The sequence below is a fragment of the Mus caroli genome, chromosome 4, assembly GCF_900094665.2.
Source record: "Mus caroli chromosome 4, CAROLI_EIJ_v1.1, whole genome shotgun sequence".
Taxonomy (NCBI): domain Eukaryota; kingdom Metazoa; phylum Chordata; class Mammalia; order Rodentia; family Muridae; genus Mus; species Mus caroli.
The window spans coordinates 39,057,845-39,065,181 of record NC_034573.1 but is presented as its reverse complement, the minus strand read 5'-3'; the positions used below and the strand labels follow the sequence as shown (position 1 = coordinate 39,065,181).

General features: G+C 43.7%; 1 protein-coding gene across 3 annotated transcripts in view; it reads left to right on the top strand.

Moving 5' to 3' along the window:
- Positions 1-7,337, top strand: part of Zbtb5 (zinc finger and BTB domain containing 5) — a 26,383-nt gene that overhangs the window by 13,868 nt on the left and 5,178 nt on the right. The window lies entirely within an intron of this gene.

Sequence of the window (7,337 nt, the reverse complement as noted above, 5' to 3'; positions counted from 1 at the left end):
ATGGTTGTGAGCCACCATGTGGTTGCTGGGATTTGAACTCTGGACCTTTGGAAGAGCAGTCGGGTGCTCTTACCCACTGAGCCATCTCACCAGCCCCTTATTTGTACTTTTTAAGATTTACTTTTATTCATATGTATGCGTATTCAGTCCTGCTAAGCTCAAAGAAGGCATGATTCCCCTGGAGCTGGAGGTTCAGGTGGCTGTGAGCTGCCCAGTGTGATGCGAGGAACAAGCTTCGGTCCTCTGTAAAAGCAACAAGCACTCTTAACCGCTGAGCTACCAGCCAGTCCCTTAAAGCTTTTAGACTGGACCTCAGATTCTCGTAGAGCTGCTTAATAGTTTTAAATAACAATGACCTTGATATCCAGTTGTCTTCTATTAGAATAGAGTAGCAAATTTTATATCTTACAAACTAAGGGGATTTTAAGAATACCTCTTTTATCCAAAAAGTTATGCTCATATGATTATCGAGTCAGTGTCTTGCTCTGTAGGCCAGGCTGGTCTGAAACTCACTTTTTCGTGTACTCTGGCTTCAAACTTGGTGTCCATCTGTCTCATCCTCCTGAGAGTTGCGATTACAGATGTGCTCCATTGCACCTGGCTTTAAAAAGAGTTTTTGAATTGATTTATATTTATCTGTATACTCATGTATTCCCTTTATGTCCATCTGTGTACCATGTGTGTTGCCTGGTTCCCAAGAAGGCTAGAGGAGGCACGAGGCTCCTGGAACTGGAATTACAAAGGGTTGCTACAAGCTGCTATGTGGGTACTAGGAATCACATTGGGGTCCTATGGAGGATCGAGCAGCTTGTGATTGATCTTTAACTGCTGAGCCATCTTTCTGGGAAATGTAATTTGAACCTCATCATAGCAAAGATCTAACATAAGCCAAGTACTGTAGTTTGGCTGTGGCTTAAATATGTTGCCTAGAGATTCGTATTTTGGAAGCTTGGTCCCCAGAGTTGTCATGTTAAGATGTTGAGCTCTCTGGCTTCCTATGATCTCTTCCTCTTGCTTTATTCTTACCGTTGTGATGCCATCTGTCATGAGGTGAGATAGCTGGCAGAGCGTTGACCAGAGGTGTTTTATACGTAAGTTTGTATATTTCATTCTAGTTATGAAAAAGGCACATTGATAGGCTAAGGTAAAAGGAGAAGTCATTGGCTCCTGAAATCAAGACGTTCTATGATGATACTAGCTTTAGTCATGATTGGGTCTTGGGGTTTTGATATCTTTAGGATGTATTCTTTGAACACTGCTTTTTCTTGCTTTGGTCTCATTCTCCAGTTGTTAAAAATGGCTACCTTCAATGATAGACTTAACCTGGGTACAAACAGCATCCTTGGTAGCATCAATTAAAAGTCCATAGAGCAGGCTTTAACTAGTGTGGCTTGGGTTGTTGTGTGCGGAGGGTATCAAGTTGGTCAGGCCGCTCTCCATCGCCTGTCAGAACCTTGGGCAGTATGACCTTTACAACTTGGATCACGAGTGGGTAGGAAAGGGCTGGGTGTAGCTCAATCGGTAGAGTACTTGCATAGCATCCACAGAGCCCCAGGTTTGAGTCCTGAAATCATGTACCTTAATCCCAGCATTCTGGAGGTAGAGGCAGGAGTGGCAGAAGTTTGAGGTCATTCTTGGGTGAGAAGATAGCTACATGAAACTGTCCAAAAAGGGGGGTGGGTAGTAGGTAGAAACCAGTTTCCTCCAAAGATATAGTAGACAGACAGACTGACTGACTAATTGACTGACTGACTGACCAAAAGAGCCTTTTAGAGATACTAGTTGAATGTTGATGTGGGACAAAATGTTAACATGTTTCCTACCATTTGGCATACTCACCTCAGAGATTTATTTCGGCTCAAAATGATCCTTGGGGTGTGACCGTCAGAGTCAGACGGTTGCTGGGGCTGAACTCACCTTGAAGTCAAGCTTACATGTCTGGAAGGATTCTATCAGCTGACCTTCTGGCCTGCCTGTATGTATGCCTGTAGGCCAGAAGAGGGCACCAGATCTCATTATAGATGATTATGAGCCACCATGTGGTTGCTGGGAATCAAACTTGAGTCCTCTGGAAGAGCAGTCGGTGCTCTTAACCACTGAGCCATCTCCAGCCCCTGAGGCTTTTTTTTTTTTTTTTTTTTTTTAAATATTCCAGCGCTCCGCTGTTAGAAAAGACCAAGGTTGAATCTGCCATAAAGTTGGACCTTGCTTGGCTGCTGTTGTTTTCTTCTATTTCTCGGTTCCAGCTTCTCCCAGTAGCATAAATCTCTTGCATGTGAGTCCCCGTGTGGTCTGCTGAGGGGGTTACAGACAAAGGCAGCATGAGGCAAAGCCTCCTTCATACTCATACGCTTTATGTATAGGTGCTTGCTTGTTTGTTTTTTGAGACAGGATCTTTCTGTAATTCTGGCTGCCCTGGAACTCACTATGTAGAGCAGGCTACCTCAAACTCAATAAAAGCCTCCTGCTTCTGCCTCCAGAGTGCTGGGACTAAAAGCATGCATATTATTATTGTGTATATGTTGTTTTTAATCCCATAGTTCCACTAGGCTTGTAGCTAGGAGATAAAATACCAGCAGTCCCTTGTTCTACCCTTTTTCCTCCAAAGTTCTGACTCCTCAGAGGCAGCTGTTTTCAGATGTTTGCGCTGTCTTCCCCCGTTGACTTCTGAACGTGATTTCAGTGATTTTGAGACAGGCCATCACATGGCATTCTTACAGGGAGGACCTTTATCACAGTGCTTCTCTCCCTACTTCCCATGCACATTTGGCACCCTCACTCTCCCAGGCTCAGATAAGTTATGACTACAAATACTGTCCACAGTTGAGCAGCATGGTGTGATGCACTGAGCAGCCGCCTTTCCCCCAGAATAGCCTCAATTTGAAAATACTTGTATTTTCTTTTCTTTTTTTTAAGTAAGGAGAATTGTTTTTATTATCTTGTAACGAGGAATAAAATAAAATTAGGTATAAACTATTTATGCTTATGGCTCATTTGCACCTATAAACCCCAAAGCAAACTTCAGTGAGAAGCAAGGGGAAGCACAGAGGCACCTTAGATAGTCAGAAGACTGTCAGGGTCTCTGGGGCCATAGGTACAGGCAGCTGTGAGCTGCCACGTGGGTGCAGAACCTGACTAGACAGTCAGAAGACTGTGTCAGGGTCTCTGGGGCCATAGGTACAGGCAGCTGTGAGCTGCCACGTGGGTGCAGAAACTGACTTTGGGTCCTCTGGAAGAGCAGCAAATATTCTTAGCAGAGTCTGCTCTGCAGCCCGCTGCCTACATACTTCCCCCCCACCCCCAATGATGTATCTTCTTTGGTGAAACTGCTCAGTTCTTGACATTCGGCCACATCAGAGCTATGCATTCCCCGTTACCCCTTGGAGAGATTACCTAACTTACTGCTCTAGACTGAACTACCTGGCTTGCCATGTGGAGGTTCATCCTTTTTAGACTTCTCTTTGTTATTGTGTTTATTATCCACATTGAAGGGTCAGAGCCTGGGACCTGGCAGTCTTTTTTTTTTTTTATGTTTGAGTTCAGTTTTTTTTTATTTTTAATATTTTTATTACATATTTTCCTCAGTTACATTTCCAATGCTATCCCAAAAGTCCCCCATAGCGCCCCCCACTTCCCTACCCACCCATTCCCATTCTTTTGGCCCTGGCATTCCCCTATATTGGGGCATATAAAGTTTGCAAGTCCAATGGGCCTCTCTTTCCATTGATGGCCGACTAGGCCATCTTTCGATACATATGCAGCTAGAGACAAGAGCTCCGGGGTTCTGGTTAGTACATCATGTTGTTCCAACAATAGGGTTGCAGATCCCTTTAGCTCCTTGGGTACTTTCTCTAGCTTCTCCATTGGGAGCCCTGTGATACATCCAATAGCTGACTGTGAACATCCACTCCTGTGTTTGCTAGGCCCCGGCATCGTCTCACAAGAGACAGCTATATTTGGGTCCTTTCAGCAAAATCTTGCTAGTGTATGCAATGGTGTCAGCNTTTAGAAGCTGATTATGGGATGGATCCCTGGATACGGCAGTCTCTAAATGGGGACCTGGCAGTCTTATCAAGCTAGTCTCTGCCACTTGTCCCCAATAAGCCAATTAAAGAGAAAAGTAATACAGAAAAACAGACAGGAGATGCATCTACTGTGACCACACTGGAAGAGGAACCGATAGAGGTTAAAGAGGTCCAGTGACTTCCAAGGCCATGTTAGGAACCCTAGCATGGGGGTTAGGTATAAACATAGCAAGTGTGGTATCCATAATTGAACAGCCCCAGGGCTAATTGTAATTGTTGGCACCATTGATCCATCTTTTGGGGACTCTAGTCTATAATTCTTGGGCTCTGTTGTTTCAGTGCCTCTCTCTATGGCTTCTCTCCTGCCAAGGTATTACAGCTCTTCTGTTTCCTTTGTTGTTTGTTGGTTTTTGTTTTCTCAGCTTGCTTAAAATCTGTTAGTAATTTTCTGAGATGTGAGAGATAACAGATACCCTGTGAGTCCTTGTTTCTCTGAAATGCCTTAGTTTACCATCATAATTGATTAGTAGGCTAAGAGTGGAGTTCTCTGTTGGAAATCATCATTTTATTGGAGAATTTTGAAGGAGTTATCTTTTAACCTTTAGTATTGCTTTGAAAGAGTCTAATGCTAATTTTATCCTAATTCTTTATAAATCTGTCACTGCTACTCCACCACTGGATCCCAAACTCTTTTTTTTTTTTTTTTAAATTTAAGGTTCCATAACATTGCTTGATGATTTGTGTGTTTGTGCATACACAGTTGAGAGGACAACTTGCAGTTATCATTTCTCTCCCAGGACTGAACTCTTGGCAGGAAGTGCCTTAGCTTCTGAGCCACGCCACACCAGACCCTGCATTATTTTCTGAATCACTGTCCTCTTCCATTTTCTGTCTTTGAGTTCTGAGGTTAGAGTTAGGCTTCATTAGCTAATCTTCTGTTTGCTGTTCAGTTTTGTTTCTCATTTGTCTTAATCTGGGAGATTTGCTCAATCATTTTCTTCCAGTTCTATTAACTTAATATTCTTTGTCACTTTGAATTTCCAGTAATTTTTCTTTCTCTCCCTTTCCTGCTTTTTTCCCTTTCTTTCCTCTCTTTTCCTTCTCTCCCCTCCCCCACGGCTAGCTTTGAACTCTCAGCATACCTGCTTCAGCCTCCCAAGTGCTAGGATGACAGTCATATGCCATCACAGGCATTCAGTAAGAGCACTAGTTGGTCTTAGAAAAGATCCGGGTTCAATGCCCAGCACCCATATGGAGGCTTACAACCAGTTCAGGCCATCCAATGACTTCTTCTGCCTCAGCAAGCACCAGGCATGCATGTGGTTCATAGATGCCCGTGCAGACAGAACACTTTTACACATAAGACAAATAAATCATCTTTTAAAAAAGAAAGAAAAATACTTTTATTTCATGGATGTGCTATCTTATCTGAGGCTATTGACCATAGACGTTTGTTTTGTTTTGACCTCAATTTCCCCTTAAATCATTTGTTTGTTCCAAATGTTCCCGGGCACTGTTCTGTTTATTTTGTACTCTGCGATCATCAGAACTATTCTTGCATTTTATGTGTTATGAATATTTCCCCTGCATGTATGTTTGTGTATCACATGTGTGCCTGGTGTTAGTGGAGTCCAGAAAAGGCTGTCAGATCCCCTGGAGCTGAAGCTACAGACTGTTGTGAGAGCTGCCACCTAGGAGTCACCTGTGTCCCCTGAAGAGTGACCAGTGCTTTAACCAGGGAGCCATCATCTCTCCAGCCTCTGGTGCTTGGCCTTGTGTTAAGAGCGTTGTTTTCTTCTCAGTGTGGGCTGCTCCTTCACATTTCCAGTAGGAAGGAAGCCTTGACTGATTGGAAGCGGAGTGAATGGGTTGTCCTTGGAGATGAATGTGTTTTGCCACATGGGACCTAAGTATTTTATTGGGCTTTCCAGTTATCCTACATATACAAAAGTCCAGTCTCCCCGGGAAGTCTGAACCTGGCCATTCATACTGTCAGTCCTTGAGCAGGTAGAGGTGGGTGGGAGTGGTGGAGGTCAGGTGTGCAGACTTTAACTCAGAGCTTCTCTTCCACTCATCACTCTCTGGGGGCCCTCGGGAGGGTCTGCTTCAGCACCCCAACCCTAGAAGAGCTCTTCCCCAGCAAGCCTTCAGTACCCCTTTCCCGGCTGTCAGAGGCAGGAGCCCCATGCTTGTGCCTGTTGTGGCGTCTTATCATGGCAGTACCTTAGAGTTGTTTATTAGTCTTTTCTCCCCGAGGGTGTGGATCTGTCTGGTTGGTCCTTTTATCTATAGTACTCGGCATGCTAGGTGTTCTGTGTGCGTCTGTGCCCCAGGCTTAGCAGTTAATTCCTTCAGACCCCTGTCCTCGAGGCCAGGGTTTCTCCCCTGGAGAGGACGAAATGGACTGTGTTTCTGTGGAGGGCACAGAAGTGCCTCATTGGGGTTATTGATCCCCACCCTAGTCAGGCAGACTGACCTGAAATGAATGTTCCTAGGAGATGTAGTCATTTCTTAGATAAAAGTAAGCAAGTTTTTATTTCACATAATTTGAAGAAATATGCAGATATTTATTGGGTCGAGACTCAGCATTAAGACCATGTGGGCCCTTCTTTTTCTCCTTGAACTTGTTATAATAAAAACTTCGCAGTATATTTAAAGTAAATTTACTGTTCTGTTGGTAAATATTTCCCTGTCTTTTAAAAATACTGCTTTTCAAAAGAAACAACACGCTACCTAGAGGAAGAATGATCTGATGTTATCAGCTGTTAGTGACACTGTGAGCAGTCCTTTTGCTTAGTGCTGTGGGTGCCCTGTCATTTCTGAAAGCGTGACTTTGGGTCAAGCTCATTGTGGCCTCACTTCTTTCTTTATTATTTTCTGTTATTTTTAAGGTACAGTCTATTGGTTTTGGAGCTATAATGTATAATTTATTACTGTAAACATTCTATCCATGTAATCCATGTCCTTGTAGCAGTTTGTAAGTTAGGATACTGGGACACAACTGTCACACTCTGGGTCCCGCCATCCCAGCTCCAGTTCAGTATTAACCGCTGTACATTTACCTTTGTGTGCCCTGATTTTATTTTATTTTTTAGCTTTTATTTATATATTTTTATTTCATGCATATGAGTGTTTACCTCTACATATGTCTTTGTACCATGTGTACAGTAGCCAAAGAGGCCAGAGGAGGTCATCAATTCCCCTGAAACTGGAGTTAGGGGTTGTGAGTCACCATGTAGGTGCTGGGAATTGAACCTGGGTCCTCTGGAAGAGCAGTCAGTGCTCTTAACTGCTGAGCATCTCTCCCAGCCC